General features: G+C 40.9%; 1 protein-coding gene across 1 annotated transcript in view; it reads right to left on the bottom strand.

Annotated features, from left to right (window-relative positions):
* The window catches only part of LOC149777678 (uncharacterized), a 72,023-nt gene extending 70,168 nt beyond the window's left edge, over positions 1 to 1,855 (bottom strand). Inside the window, exon 1 of the mRNA XM_089938722.1 lies at positions 1,772 to 1,855. The gene's annotated coding sequence lies outside the window, so the exon portion shown is untranslated. The remainder of the gene's footprint in view (positions 1 to 1,771) is intronic.
* Positions 1,856 to 16,820: the final 14,965 nt, after the last annotated feature.

The raw sequence follows: 16,820 nt of genomic DNA on the forward strand, positions 1-16,820 counted from the left end.
ACTGTACAAGAACCACAAAGCTACCGTTCTAGATGTAATCAGTGATGCATTGCTTTGTTAACGACAGCACTGGATAGCTTATTATTATTCATAAACAACAAGCGATCAATAAATCTAGGTAATGAAATACGGAAAAAAGAATAGCATTGTTGTTCATTTATGTGCTTTGCTTTGTACACAAAGATTATAGCTTTCAATACAAATAAACATATGGTCATAAGGGTGAGAGACCTACACATGGATCCAAAGATACGGTCATAAGGGTGAGGGAATAGATCCAAAGCAGATAGTTATAAGAAGCAATCCAAAACAAATATGGTCATAAGGGTGAGGAAACCGATCCAAAGCAGGTATGGTCATACAGGTGAGGGAACCAATCCAAAACAGATAGTCATAAGGGTGAGGGAATAGATCCAAAGCAGATATGGTCATGCGGTTGAGGGAACCGATCCAAAGCAGATACGGTCATAAGGGTGAGGGAACCAATCCAAAGCAAATACAGACATAAGGGTGAGGAAAACAATTCAAAGCAGATATGGTCATACGGGTGAGGGAACCAATCCAAAACTGATATGGTATTAAGGGTGAGTAACGATGAACCAACCCAAAGCAGATAAAGTCATAAGGGTGAGGGAACCAATCCAAAACAGATACAGTCATAAGGGTGAGGTCCAAAGCAGGGGACTGAATGTGAACTGTGCCTTTCAAGAACTTCAGAATGATGACACATTTTATTTGTTAGTTAATGCTTTTATGAAAATTTTTGATGTCACTTATGCCAAACCAGATGCGCAACTCATCTAGAGTATGGAAGGGGTCAAATGTACATTCATGGGGCTATAAAAGATGTTAGGTTATCACATTTTGCAAACATTGATAATAATTCTAACTATATGAATAAGCCTGAAACTAGATTTAAACCTCAACAAGCAATTCATTCATAAAAACATTAACTACAAATAGTCTTTTAACATTGGTCTCAAGATCACATTCATCACACTGATGGAAAAACAAGTCTTTATTTAAGCTGTGAGTGTACATTAGGTGATCTGCATACAATTTGGAAGCAATGTCTTTTAGTCATGCTGAATGAACCTTCGAAGAAAAATCAGTGACCTAATTTTGGTGCACAATAATATACATTTAGATGAACCAACATTGCAATTTGATTCACAACACTGTATTGGAATCAGAGTATATGCACCACTGAGAGACGGTCACATCAACCCAGTTTTAGCACGAAACTTCAGTTTGCCCAAATATGAACCACTATAGGAATACAGGCCAAAAGATGTACTACAATGCAGTAAGGTCCATTCACGGATGTTGTTTACTTTTCATATGTGAGTTTAAAACCCTGGAAACCTATGAAATAATCGCAGTCCCACTGATCAACGCCTACGCCACTCGCAACATTCTTACACTTGTATTAGTTTTCATTCATATTGACCTAGACTCGATTCAACCCCACTGATTCCTGAGTAATGTCCTGTTATAACCTTCTGTTTAATTAAAATAAAATAAAAACTTTACATAAAAATCCTGATATATTTGTTTTTAAAAGTGGCAATGTATGCTTGCGTTTTCGCGGCAACTCCCCAAATGCCATGTACACAAACCAATGAGCACCCACATAACAAACGAAAACTTAGCCGCCGGACAGAACGCTATGATTGTGGATTAAATTTGTCCAGCGAACAAATCAAACTTGCGGCTGAAAAAGTCAAACAGATATGCATTTCATTGATAACAGTTTACACATTTGATCTACCAGTGGTTGTTTCCCAACCTATTCTGGAATCTTTCACTCAAATCTGGGTTTCTCCCGCCATCTTCTGAGCAACAGGCGTAAGAATAAAAGGTTAACCGGAAGTGTGTGTTGGCAGGAACTATGCTGTGTATTCTAGTCAATACGTGTACAAAAAGAACAAAAGATATAAAGTTACGTATCTTAATTTCCAATAAATTTAAATTTATCAAGAAAAGACAATATTTTTCTTTCCAAAATAAATCTGGTTACTATTTCCTGCAGCGGCTGCCACAGGCTTGGCAATTAGGGATCATCTCAAACATTTATATCTGCACGATGAATCTAGGGAGAGTTTCGAAAGTAAAGAATCCAATCATTAGGAAGAACGCATGTAAGATCGAAGTTTACAACTTGAAACGTGGACGTTATATATATGTGTGTGTGTGTGTGTGTGTGTGTTGAGCATCCAGTAGTGCGTAACTATGACGAACATACCCATACAAGCTATATATGGAAACAAAATCATCGTTTGATTAGGTGGCAGAACAATTTCAAATTTCATGCAAAGAAGTTTTAATTTTGTGTTCCATTTTAAAACATTTTTTTTAAAAAAAAGTCTCACTAGAAAGAGATGGGGTGGACAAATGTAGAGTTTTAATAATTCTCAATCACTGTCGATTGCGTTACGTATATTATCAATAAATTATTTGTTTTACACCAACTCTATAATACCAATATGGCAAAAGAGAATATAAATTGTGTTGTAAACAACACTAATAGGAAACTTAGAAGCTATGACAATCGGTAAAGAAGACCAAAATCTTGTTTTTGAAGTGTTTATTAAGAAGACTGATTTCAAAAGGGACTACTTTGTGTGTGTGTGTGTGTGTGTGTGTGATTTTTAAAAATAATTTATCCCCGAGTTTACCCAAAAAAATCCACAGTCAAAGGGGAAATACCGATATGGTTTATTGAAGTTTGGTTTCATGAGTTTTTTCCCTTAATCTATTATTGTCTTAATTCCGTTCCAGAGAATAATCAGTTTTGTTTCTAGGCGATAGGAGACATTATTTATAATACTTAATTTAGTTCACTTATGAATATCAGTACGTGCATGAATGCGGTGCTTCAAGCATATAGGAAAACAATTAAAGCCAATTAATGTCACATAATTTTATAATTTGTAATGATTGAACACATACGATACTAAAACTTCGCATGGTCTAGACACAATATTGAAAAGTTTCTTATCTAGTTCTCAGTTACATTCCTAATAGTTGTTGCCTTTATCTTCTGTACACAGTTGTTTGTATCAGAGTATTTCGATCACATTCCAATACACAGTCTGGAATTGAATAGTTTCAGTATTTGTGTTTTAGTGAACGATTAACTGATTTATAAGAAGAAGAAAAAAACTGTGAAAGATTTCTGAGATTTGTTTGTACATTTAAAGAGGCACTGTCCATATTTGCGAATTACCTCCGTCCCACTAAAGATGCTGTATAGAAATAACGTTACAAAGCATGATTTCTGAAAAGGCAAAAACAAACGAAAACATGCGGAAACTCACATGGTATATGTATGCTTGCTTGCATGGGTATGTTCGTCATAGTTACGTACTACTGGATGCTCAACACACACACATACACACACACACACACACACATGAAAATGGAATAAGATAGTAGTGACAAAGTACAACATAAAAAGGAGTTAATACTTATCAGCCTTTAAATATGTAAATTATGAAATAAATAATTAATAATTTTATTTATATGTTGATAGCTTCAAAATAACCTTTAATTCGTGCTGTCCCGCTGACCGCAATTTTTTCTTCAATGTAGTATATTTTTCTTGTCAGCCTTCCATTATGACTTACATATTTAGGTATAGACTGAAAATTATCATAGGTATCTCAAAGAATCGACAAGGGTGAGGAGTATGGGTATCAAGTTCCATTGTTCGACCCAGAATTCTCCAAGAACTGATAGCAAATCATTATTGTTAATAAATAAACCACCACATTATACGACAACACTATTAAATAACTGACGCGACGATGAAGACAACAACAAAAGCAACAGCAGGAGCAACAAAAACAAGAACAACAACAACAACAACAATAATAATAATAATAATAATAATAATAACATTAATAATAATAATAAAATTAATAATAATAATAACGATGGTGATGATGATAAAGATGATGATGACGAGATGTAAAATAAGATCAGAAGCAGTTATTTCTGTACAATTCGCTATTTTACACGATCTTAAGCAAATTAAGGTAGCTTCATATGAAGTTTGGTGAAACAGATCGCAGAGTTTGGACCAAACGAAGACGGTAAATATCCGTTTCACTCTATCTGAATCCATTCATTTTAAGACGTAAACAAACTCTGTCCTGCAAGTGCTGATCGATAAAACCCTGAAAAGGTGTGCATCATTCTCAAGACGTGTCCAAAGGGGGTGGGGGTGTTGCGAGTGGCTGATTTATATAATGATCACTCAGTAGTTTCCTGTGGGGTGGTGGTGGTGGGGTGTTTTTTAACCCGGGTTCCTACCCCATCAAATATATACTGGCCGCTACGTATGGTCTATCATGTGATGAAAAAGGGCGTTTATCCTAACAAAATAAAAAACCAAACCAAATAAAATGCCGATTTTGTGTGGATTAAGTCGTTGTAATATTGTTCAAACAAACGCATTCTGGAGAATATAAACGTCAAGAAGTCCTGCCGATATTTCGTCGTTTGATTAAATTGGATTAAATATTCTGACTAAGCCGAACGGTCTCGCCAGATATCTCTTCTTCTGACAGATGTGGTGGCTTAAGTGGTTAAAGCGTCCGCCTCGCATGCGGAAGTTAGCAGGTTCGATCCATGACGGAATCATAACAAAGACTTATAAAAATGTACTAACAGCTGCTTGGCAATCAGCATTAAGAGGTTAAGATTGATTGGCCTGGTGTCAGGATAATGTGACTAGGTGGGACATGATGCCACATGTCTGCGGGATGATGCCTAGTGCTAGACATAACTATAAACGGCCACACTGCAGACATCGTGCCGATATGACTGAAAAACTGTTAAAGCTACGTTAAAAATCCAAATCACACACACCTCAGCTTCTTTTATTGGTTCTAAAATTCTCTCAGAAAGTGTTGATTTCTTGGGCTTACCGACATATATACCAAGTACTCACCATCACATATTAGTCGCGACAGCGTGAAGGCGGTGTTCTTTTCTCCAGATCGACCAAACATATATTTTTTTTTATCTATTTACAACCTTTTCTTTTAATGGATCATTTACTGATTTTAAAATGCTGAAAGTTAATAACTAATACTGCAAAATAAAACTATTAATTTCGTTCGACAGAAAAAAAAATCATATTAGTATTTCTTTAGCATACTCAATAGAAATAACAATACAGCTTTCAGAGTAAATTAAAAAATGTTGATAGATTCTAACGGTTTGTCTTGTGTTGTTTTAAATATATAGGCGGGATATTTCATATTTATGGTTGGCTGAGGGTCTATGGGACTTCTATGTTAAAATAGGATCCCGACCCTAGAGGGTCTATGAGAATTTAACAATGGATTGGGCCTGTATGAGGTGAGTAGTACTTGGAGAGGGGTGAAGTCACGGTACTGGACAATGTTGCAAGTGGCTGACCTCAGTCGGGGTGGAACAGTGTGGCAAAGGGAAAATGACCTGAATACTCGTTACTGTAGGGACAAATATAGACATAGACATAGAGACTTGTTTAGAGACAGGGCTAGAGGCATAGACAAAAACATAGACATGTGACTCATAGATTTATGAACATAAATCTATCCAACATAAAATCGACTAAAATTGTTTAGGAAAGAGAGAATTGATATCATTTCCAAGAAATGATGTGGCCCTGATTTTTTTTTTTAACACCATTTAGTTAACATAGAGGGCATGTCACGGATCTTCTTTTCCTACACAAACTTCGTCTGACCTCTGGACCGTAGATAAAGACTTGATACAGACAGCCTTGTCTCTCCACATAGATCCTTCGTTTCCAAAGGGCTATCTCTGGGATCTGGGTAGTTTCCCATGATAATTTGACATAAATGGGATACTCCGGGTTGAACAGCATCGACGATAGGAGGGTAGACGACTCTACGTTAATTAACATCTTGTGACGAGAACAGGTGAATGGAATGAAGTGAAAAGCAGTTATTTATAGTGGAAGAGCGGATCGAAACGGATTGAGTTCTTTCACCAATCATAACACGCGTTACAAAATTCAGTCACAGTGCGGAGTTTGTCTTACCAATCGAAAAGAGAGATACATATGACCTATATAGGTGCGCATGCGTCTGTGCGCAGTGAATCAATGCGATAGAATTAGAACATGACGGAAACTAAGAAGACAATGAATTGGAGTAAACCGGCCATAGAGACGAGGAGTGATGGTATAGAAGCGGCTACCGAAACAACCATAATCCTACTTCCAGAAGATAAAGGTTTTAATTGGGATTGAGCAGATTTTCTCTCTTCACAAGAGTTTGTTCCGGTACCAGTACCGTGGCCGCTTTCTCCTTCCTTACCGTACGTGGATGATAAGGCAGAAAGAAGAATTCGAGAAATTTTTGCAGCAGCAGAAAGAAGCAGAACAAGCCTTTCTCATTCAACATCAACAGCGAGAAGAAGAAGAGGCAAGAAGAGGAAAACGACAGGAAGAAGAAGCAGCAGAGAAGAAACAATATCTAGGAAAGAAGGAGGACAGTAAAAATCAAACGGTGACGGTACTCTTAGACATTTTGGCAGAGTTAAGGAGTCTGAAACAAATGTATCAGACTTCTTTAATACGACCAAAGAGAAAAAGACCTTCCCAGACAAACACTCCAACCACGTTAACACTTCCACTACGCATGCGATACCAACCCTAGTGATTTTAAATAAAAAAAACAAACAAACAAAAAGCAAAAACAAACACCCAATGGTTCTTTTCAGGATCACCATCTCTCTAGAAAACAGACGACTCAATGTTTGCCAACATCAAATAAAACTCAAAATCCCCTTTATACCCATGATGAACGTGTATGAGTGCGTGAATGAAGGTTCTTATAATTGTTATAAAAATCAAAACCAAGAGACACTTACGTTTTTCTTTTTGATATATTCTTTGTAAGAATTTACAATCCAATTTAACAACACAACACTTTAAAAAGTTCAGTTTTCTTCCTTGTCGTTTCACTTTCTACTTTTTTTTAAATTTCTTTACTCTCACATGCTTTTTCTCTTCTTCATAACTTTCTTCTCGTCTTCTTTTATTCTCTTTCTGAACGTATATGGGTTCTTCCTTTTCGGAAAGTTCCTCTTCTTCCTGTTCTGAACCCCTCTCTTCTTCTTGCTCCTGTTGTTTCTTAGGGCAGTCTCAAGACCAATGTCCTTTCTCTTGTCAATGATAACAGGTATCTTGACCTTTGACTCTTTTGACATTTGTCTTGCTTTGGACCTTCTGAAGGCCAATGCCCTTTCTTCGGACAGATATAGCAAGTATCTTGACTTTTATCCCGAAAGGAGGGAGAGTAGTCATTTGGCTTCACTGAAGAAAGCCTTCGTATGACACCTCCCAAAGCTCTGATCAGAAGTTCGATCGATTTTGTCTCTTCCATCTTTCTGGTAGGATTGAGAGTGAAATGAATCTTTTGAGGGAAGACACTGATCCTTTATATAGGGAAGACACTGACCCTTTATATAGGGAAGACACTGACCCTTTATATAGTGAAGACACTGGCCCTTTAAATATAGGGAACCATTACGTTTAAAATGTAGACATTTGGTCTTTTGCAATCAAGGTGAAACGATTGCATCATTTCGTGAAGAAAGGAGAAGAAAGTAAGAGGCAGAAACGAGACCTATCTCCTCGTACAGTAGCTGAAGTCTTGGCTCAAATTCACGCCAGTGATTTTGAAGATGACATGAGTGAGCCAGAATCCAGACCCAGAGAGTCTACGTCAAATCAGAGTTAATCCCCAGTAACCCTTGAAAACTACTACCACATTCGAGAGACGGATAAACGTTTCTCTAGAAAATTTAGAACCATGGCCTAACCGTACACGGTGAAGTTTAAAGTTTTCAAGTCAGACGTACCGCTGGAGGCAGCAGAAGAGTTCATCACTGATTTGTGGGATTCTTTGTTAACCACGCTGAAACGACAATGTCTTGCCAAAGAAGACAATCGTTTTACACTCTCCATTTATCACGCCAGTCCGAAGTCCCCCGTTTGGATCGAGTTTAGAGGACCATCCGAATTGACACCTTTCAAAGTCATCGACAAGATTCAACACGTACAGCAGTCCAAAGACAAGTTTCACATCACCGATGGAAAAGCGACACTGTACATGGCCCAAGTTGTTTTCTAAATTGACCGGACAAAGCAAAAAGTGTTATTGGTGGACGACCTTCGCAGAACCAACACAGTCTCGTCCGAATTAACAAACCTCAAGACAAGATGTGTTTAGCCAGGGCTATAGTGGTGGGATGAACGTATGCCCACAAGAACGACACGTTAGAATGGGAAAGAGCCTGGGAGAACATTGGACAATCGGACCGAGCCAAACAACGAAGTGAAGCAGAACCCCTGTTACAGCACGCGGGGCTATCCAAAGACACACCCTGGCAGTAGTGAATGGGGTCACCCTACGTACAATGGGAATTAGCATTACAGGGACCCCTGGGTCACTCTACGTACAAGGGAAATTTAACATGGCGAAAAATCGTGGGTCACTCTACGTACAAGGGAATTTAACATGGGAATAAATCGTGGGTCACTCTACGTACAAGGGGAATTTAACATGGGAATAAATCGTGGGTCACTCTACGTACAAGGGGAATTTAACATGGGATTTTTTTAAAAATTTTTTTAAAAAAGGGTAGGCAATTCAAAGACTATCTCTTTTCGAGAAATATGGCTGGCCCTGAAAAGGGCCTTTGGGTTTTATGTTAATGTATTCATTAACATAAATGGCACCGCATTGGTCTTCTTCTTGTTCTTAGGCTACGTCTCACTGTTGGTCCGTACATCAGCACTCTTTTTAGGCATCCTTGTCTTTCAACGTAGATCCTACGTATCCACAGGCTGGTGTTGGTCCTGTGGACAACGGTCCACTTCGATCGGACATACATGAGCAAGTCTGTCCGAAACATCATGGAAGACACAAGGGTGGATGACTCAACTGTAGTCCACATCTTGAAGCGACGAGAACAGGTGAATCAATGCAGTCAACGGCGCTTATTTATAGGGACAGAAAGGATTGAAACGGATTGAGTTCATTCACCAATCCGAACACGCGTTACAAAATTCAGCCAGCCGCATCCAATCCGAAGAGAGCAGTCTGTGACGTCACGTAGTCAATATAGATTCGCTAGCGCTTGTGTGCAGTCAATCTATGCGACAGTGATTCAACATGACGGAAACTCAGAAAACGATCCAGTGGGGTGCACCAGCAGGGGAGACTGCCCAAGGGAACCCGGACTTACTTTCAGAAGAGGTGAATTGGGATTTTGTGGATTTTCTCTCCTCGCAAGAATTTGTTCCGGAACCTTCGTTACTTTCTTCATTACCGCAAGTGGAGAATTTTAGACAGAGACAGAAAGAAGAATTGGAGAAATTTATACAACGACAAAAGGAAGCGGAACAGACTTTTCTCCTACAGCAACAGCAACAAGAAGAAGAGGTAAGAAAAAAACAACAGCAACAACAGCAAGAAGAAGTAGCAGCAAAGAAACAAGAGGGTGAAAATCAAACGGTCACGGTACTGTTGGACATTTTAGCGGAGTTAAGAAGTCTGAAACAAATGTATCAGACTTCTTTATCACGACCGAAGAGAATACGACCTTCCCGAGCTAAACACGTCAACCCTGTGACTAAGCCTACCGTACCACCCTTAGTGATTTCAACCCAATCATTATCATCATCATCAACATTACGCAGTCCAGAAGTAGGCCTTGGCCGTGGCAAAGGCTTAAGGCAGTTAAAATTGATTGCTTAAACTCACCCCTACACCATGAAGAAAAAAGGCCCTTTTCAGGGCCACCCACATTTCTCGAAAAGAAATACAATTTCAATTTGCCAATAACTCAAAAAAAAAAAACTCACCCATGTTACCCTTTTAGTACGTGTCTGTGTATGAGTGCGTGAGTGTAGCTTCTTATTTTAAAATCACAACTCAAAGACACTTACCTTATATCATTCATTTATTCTTTTCTCCATTTTTTACAATCCAATTCACAATTTATAACACAACACTTTAATAAAAAGTTCATTAATTTCTTCTTTTCTCCTTTTTAGTCTCTCTGTTTTTTGAATTTCTTCACCTTCACACTCTTTTCCTCTTCTTCCTCCTCGCTTTCTTCCCTTCTTCTTTTTTTCTCCTGTTTCTTTTTCTTCACCTGTCTTCTTTCTTCCTCAGAAGAATCCCTCTCTTCCTCTGAAGAATCCCTCTCTTCTTCTGAAGAATTCCTCTTTTCTTCTGACTCCTCTTGTTTCTTTTTTGGGCAATCTGGAGACCAATGTCCTTTTTCATTACAATAATAACAGGTATCTTGACTTTTGTCTCTTTTATCCCCTGTTTTTTTTCTTTTTTGACGGTCTGGACACTCTGAAGACCAATGCCCTTTCTTCTGACAGATATAGCAAGTATCTTGACTTTTATCTCTAAAGGAAGGAGAGTAGTCCGTAGGCTGGTCTGAAGAGAATTTTCTAATGACCCCTCGCAAAGCTCTGACGAAACGTTCCATCTGGTCAGTCTCTTCCATCGTTGTGCTCGGCTCGAGAGTGAAATGAATAGTGAAAGGACAAGACACACACCCTTTTATATACGCTGGTCTGCTATGACTATAAAGTAGTTTATGGTGTTTGAACTTGAGTCATTTGACTTTTTGCTTTCAAGATGAAACGATCCCATTCATTCGAGAAGAAAGAAGAAGAAAGTAAGAGGCAGAAACGTGATCTATCGCCTCGTACCAGGGCTGAGATCTTGGCACAAATTCATGCCAGTGATTTTGAAGAGGACATGAGTGAACCAGAATCCGAACCCTCTAAACCAAGTTCATCACCCTTAGTTAACCCTGAAAATTACTATTCCATTCGAGAGACGGAAAAGCGCTCCTCTAGAAAATTTAGAACCACGGCTTACAAATACACGGTGAAGTTTAAAGATTTCAAGGCTGAAGTGCCGTTAGAGAAAGCAGAAGGGTTCATCACTGAGGTGTGGGATTCTTTGCTCACTGCACTCAAGCGACAATGTCAACCCAAAGAAGACGATCGCTTGAGACTTTCCATACAACACGACGGTTTGAAATCCCCTGTTTGGATCGAGTTTAGCACCCCTGCAGAATTAACTGCTTCCAAAGTCATGGACAAGATTCAACACGTACAACAATCTAATGATCAGTTTGACATCACCGATGGTAAAGCCACACTGGACATGACCCACGTCTCTCCTCCTCAAGGGACTGGACGCAAGAAGATGTTATTGGTGGACGACCTTCGCAACACCAAAACGAGTCTCGTCCGAATTAACAACCCTCATGACCAGATGTGTTTAGCCCGTGCCATCGTGGTGGGACGAACCTATGCCAACAAGAACGACACGGTAGAATGGAAAAGAACCTGGAACACTATTCAACGTTCCGACCGAGCCAAACAACGAAACGAAGCAGAACTCCTGTTACAACAAGCCGGACTGCCCAAAGACACACCCTGTGGCATTCCTGAGATGCAAAAATTGCAAGATGTCCTAGCTCCACGATACACCTTGAAAGTGCACCCTCAAGAAATGCGCGGGCCTCTGTTGTTTCGAGGCCAAGATTTTAAGGACGGAAAATACATTCACCTTTATCATCACGATGACCATTTCGATACGATTACCAGTATCACTGGATTCCTGAGATATGTTTATTATTGTGAGAAATGTGACTATGGTTATAATAATCGAGAGCAACACAAACATTGTGGATGGAAATGCTCAGGATGTTTGGCCTCTCCACCCTGTCTGAGCGAAGAACCAGTGCCTTGTTCCACTTGTCTGCGCACGTTTGTCAGCCCTACCTGTTACCAACAACATCTGAAGACGCAAGGTTCACAGAAGAAATGCGCTTGTCAACTGCTGAGATTGTGCTCTACGTGTGAACAAGTCATACGTACCAACAGTGTCAAGGCACACGTATGTCGAGGAAAGAAAAAATGTCACATTTGTCACCACATCGTGGACTTGGAACACGAATGCTACGTGCAAAAATACCAACCCCCACCAGAGAAAGAGGACGGTCACAAGAAGAAAGGCAATTTCATCTTTTTCGATTTCGAATGCATGCAAGAGACTGGCATTCACATTCCTAATTTCTGCGTGGCTCATCGAGCGTGCGAGAAGTGCATTCAAAAACCTATCTTCAGTCATTGCCCTCACTGCAGCAAGATTCCTGGAGGACGTGAAAAAATCTTTCGGGGACCAAACACGTTAGCCGATTTTGCACAATGGGTCTTAGACCCCATTGACAAGACATGGAGCCAAGAGGACATCGAACGTTACGGAGATTGTCATCGTCATGCCACGGTGATGGCTCACAATTTCTCCGGATACGATGGACAGTTTCTTTTGAGGTACTATACGGAACAAGGCACCGAGCGTCCTAAAGTGACTTTGAACGGAGCCAAAATCATTTTCATGCAAGTGGGACAAGTACAGTTTAAAGATTCGATGAGTTACTTGGCCATGCCTTTGAGTCGAATGCCTAAAACGTTTGGAATGACAGAAATGGCTAAAGGGTACTTTCCACACTTTTTCAATACGGAAGCCAATCAACACGCCGTTCTACCCCATTTGCCCGAGGCTCACTATTACGACCCCGACAACATGCGTACCGAACAACGAGAAGCTTTCTACGCTTGGTACCAGATTCACGCCTCGGACCCTTTCGACTTTCAGGAAGAAATGCTAAAGTATTGTCGTTCCGACGTGGACATTTTACGGCGTTGCTGTGGAAAATTTCGAGAACTGTTCATGGAACACGGAGGGGTCGATCCTTTGAAAGAAGCTTGCACCATTGCCAAAGCGTGTTCCTTAGTGTATCGACAACGATTCATGCCTGAAAAGACCGTGGCTGTCATCAGTCCTCAAACGACCCACTATGTCAAGCGTCAATACTCGGTCAAAGCCCTACGTTGGTTACATTACTTGTGCGACAAGGAAGACAAGTGGATTCAGCATGCCCGCAACGGAGGGGGCGAAAAGACCATCGGAACGTATTCGGTCGATGGCTGGGACTTAGAAAACCCCAAGATCGTGTACGAGTTTAACGGTTGCTTATTTCACGGATGTCCCGTCTGTTACCCTGACCGTGGTACTAAAAATCAGTTTTTGCAACGAACCATGGAAGACTTGTACCAGGACACTTGTCAGCGACGCCTAAAGTTAGAACAGCAAGGATACCGAGTGGTGGAAATGTGGGAACACGAGTACGATCACCGTATGAAAACCGATCCCGAGTTTAAACGCCTCGTGGAAAGTTACCAGTTCATGGACCCGCTGAACCCGAGGGATAGTTTGTACGGAGGAAGGACCAATGCCACCTGTTTGCTGTACCAAGCCGACGAAGAGAAAGGAGAAGAAATCAAATACTTGGACGTGTGTTCGCTATATCCCTACGTGTGCAAATATTGTCGCTTTCCTGTAGGGCACCCGCAATTGCTGACGGAACACATCGACCTGAAAAACATTCGACAATACGAAGGCTTGATCAAGTGTAAAGTTTTGCCTCCCACGAACCTATACCATCCCGTCTTACCTCACCATTGTCAAGGCAAATTGATGTTTCCCTTGTGCCGTACTTGTGCCGAAACGTGCAACCAAGATCAGCCTTGTCAGCACAGCCAGGAAGAACGGGCCTTGACGGGAACCTGGGTCAGCGTAGAATTGTTCAAAGCTCTGGACATGGGATACCAACTGTTAGAAGTGTACGAAATTTGCCACTTTCCCAAGACACAACAGTATCGCAAGGGTGATCCCAGTCAGAAAGGCATTTTCGCAGACTACGTGGATGCCTTTTTGAAACTGAAGCAAGAAGCCAGCGGCTATCCTTCCTGGTGTCACACTCCCGAAGACCAAATACAATTCAAAGAGAAATACTACGAACAAGAAGGCATCACTTTAGACCACATCGAGAAAAACGAAGGCAGGCGATCGTTTGCCAAAGTGATGTTAAATTGCTTGTGGGGTAAAATGGCACAACGACCGTGTTTACCCAAGACGGAATATTTGACAGAACCTTCCCGCTACTTCCAGATGATTCACGACAAAACCAAATACATGAAACACGTGGACGTCGTTCGAGAGAATTTGATCTTGGTCAATTACGAAGAAGATCTGGACTTTGTGCAAGACGACCCTTTTGGAAATGTCATCATTGCGGCTTACGTGACAGCCCATGCTCGCTTAAAATTGTACGAAGCTTTAGAACTGTTAGAAGAACGCGTCCTGTACTTTGACACGGACAGTTGCATTTACATCCATCACCCGATTCAACATCACCCTAACATCGAAGGAGACCGTTTAGGAGCCTGGACAGACGAGCATCCCGACGACAAGATTCTAAGTTTCGTCAGTGGCGGTCCCAAAAATTACGGCTACGAATACCGGGACAAACAAGGAGAAGTGCACACGACGTGCAAAGTGAAAGGACTGACTCTGAATTATCGTACCAGTCGAGTGGTCAACTTTGGGGTATTGAAAGAAGCCTTGCAATCGGGAGAGGATGGAAACTTTAAAGTGACCACTCACCAACCGAACAAGATTGTACGTTTACCCACTCACCACATCGTCAGTCGGCCCTTGGAAAAAGTCTATCAAATCGTGTACCAGAAGCGAGTTCGACTTCCCAATCATTTCACCTTACCGTACGGTCACGTCGGTATTGGTCTGTATATAAAAAAGGAACCCTAGGCAAGATCGATAGTTCATTGTGACTACCAAGACCGAGCGAACAAGATGAATACTTTGAAAAAGACATCGTTCCAGTTTGGGGATTGTAAAAAAGTTGTATCTTCCTCTAGTGTGACTAATACTGGATGGATAAGACCCAGGCATTGCGACGGAAAATGTCCGGAAGGAAACTGCGATTGTCCATGTGGTTACCATTGTAATTGCGTAACGGAGTTTGCAGACGAGTGCGATTGTGAGCCTTGCGATGGGACCGATGCTGCACGTTGTGACCTGAGCGATGCCGTAAAGCATCATGGGAACTTTGTTCTCACTGCCCCTGTCATGGAAAGTGATGCTGTGCGTGTCAAACCTGAGGGATGCGAAAGCGATGCCGCTCGTCCTCTTAGACATTTTACCGGGTTTAAAGGGGAATGTTCACCTTCACGTCTACCCCCCTACGGATGTCATCCAGCCCTGAGCAAACTCCTGTTCCTGTCACCCAACCCTTATCGAAACGAACCTGTGAAAGACGAATATTCGTTTCCTGTGCGTTTGTCGGAATACTGCGACTTTGAAAATCGTCTTCAATCGTTCAAAGGAAAATGGCCAAAGTATCTGGGAGGACCGACCCCCGAAGAATTAGCCAGAGCCGGATTTTTCTACTTGGGCGAAGGAGATAAAGTCAGGTGCTTCAGTTGCGATGTGACACTTCACCACTGGGAACCGCAAGATTCGGCCTACGTAGAACATGCTCGATGGTCACCGAATTGTCATTACTTACCCTTAGTGGGACCGAGACATTGAAGTAACTTCTTACCATAATCATCTGTTCATGGATACTTTACAAGAGAACATTTGTGCTTTGCCTGTGGAGTTGAGAGAACGCATTTACCGAGAGCTGGTCAAAATACAAGTGAAACGTAAAGAACAATTGCATCCGTTACGTCACCGGTGTTTGAACCACTGGTACCTGAAGGCTATACAAGGACTGATTGAGTTGAAAGTGTTCCATTGGACAGACATTGATCAACGACCTCCTGGTTATAAAAAGGAATGGTTTGGTATTGACGATTCTATCTACTACATTGTAAACGTACTGCATCGAATTCCAGAGGAAGAGTTAACGAATTACCAACATCTTGAACACAATGTCAACTTGGTGAAAGAGGAAACTTCTGAACGAATTGTAATGTGTAGATTAGTGACTCAACGATTTAAATTCGACACTGAAGTGAAACCATGTTTGTGCAAAGAGTACATTTCTTGTGTCAGACCAAAGAGGATTTAGTATGACCTATTCATGGATACTTTACAAGAGAACATTCGTGCTTTGCCTGTGGAGTTGAGAGAAAGGATTTACCGAGAGCTGGTCAAAATACAAGTGAAACGTAAAGAACAATTGCATCCGATACGTCACCAGATCTTTAACCACTGGTACTTGAATGGTATAAGAGAACTGATTCGTCAGAAATTCTTTCAATGGTCAGACATTGTTCAAAACTTTGAGGTCGCTAATGATCGACATGTTCATGATTATGGTTACTTCGAGATTCACCTAGTGCAATGCATTGAGGAAGACAAGTTAAAGGATTACCAACATATTTTACGTGGAATCTACTTAGAGGAAGAGGAAACACCTAAACGAACTCTGACGTTTCGGTTACAGTATGCAAGATTTAGATTCCCTACTGGAGAACGAAGATCTCTGGCTAGAAAGTACGTCTATTGCATCCGAAAAAAAGAGAATATAAAAAGAGGCTGCCATGCCACGGTTTATGTCACATGTCATCCAGCAGATTCCGTGGAAGGAACTCAATGACCTATTCATGGATACTTTACAAGAGAACATTCGTGCTTTGCCTGTGGAGTTGAGAGAAAGGATTTACCGAGAGCTGGTCAAAATACAAGTGAAACGTAAAGAACAATTGCATCCGTTACGTCACCAGATCTTTAACCACTGGTACCTGAAGGGTATAAGAGGACTGATTCGTCAGAAATTTTTTCACTGGTCAGACCTTGTTGAATACTTTCAGTATATGAATGATGATGGGCTAGACGTTCGTAATTTTGGTTACTTGGAGATTCACTTACTGCAACGTATTG

The sequence above is a fragment of the Sinohyriopsis cumingii genome, chromosome 17 (assembly GCF_028554795.1).
Source record: "Sinohyriopsis cumingii isolate HCF-2022 chromosome 17, ASM2855479v2, whole genome shotgun sequence".
In the NCBI taxonomy this organism is placed as follows: Eukaryota; Metazoa; Mollusca; class Bivalvia; order Unionida; family Unionidae; genus Sinohyriopsis; species Sinohyriopsis cumingii.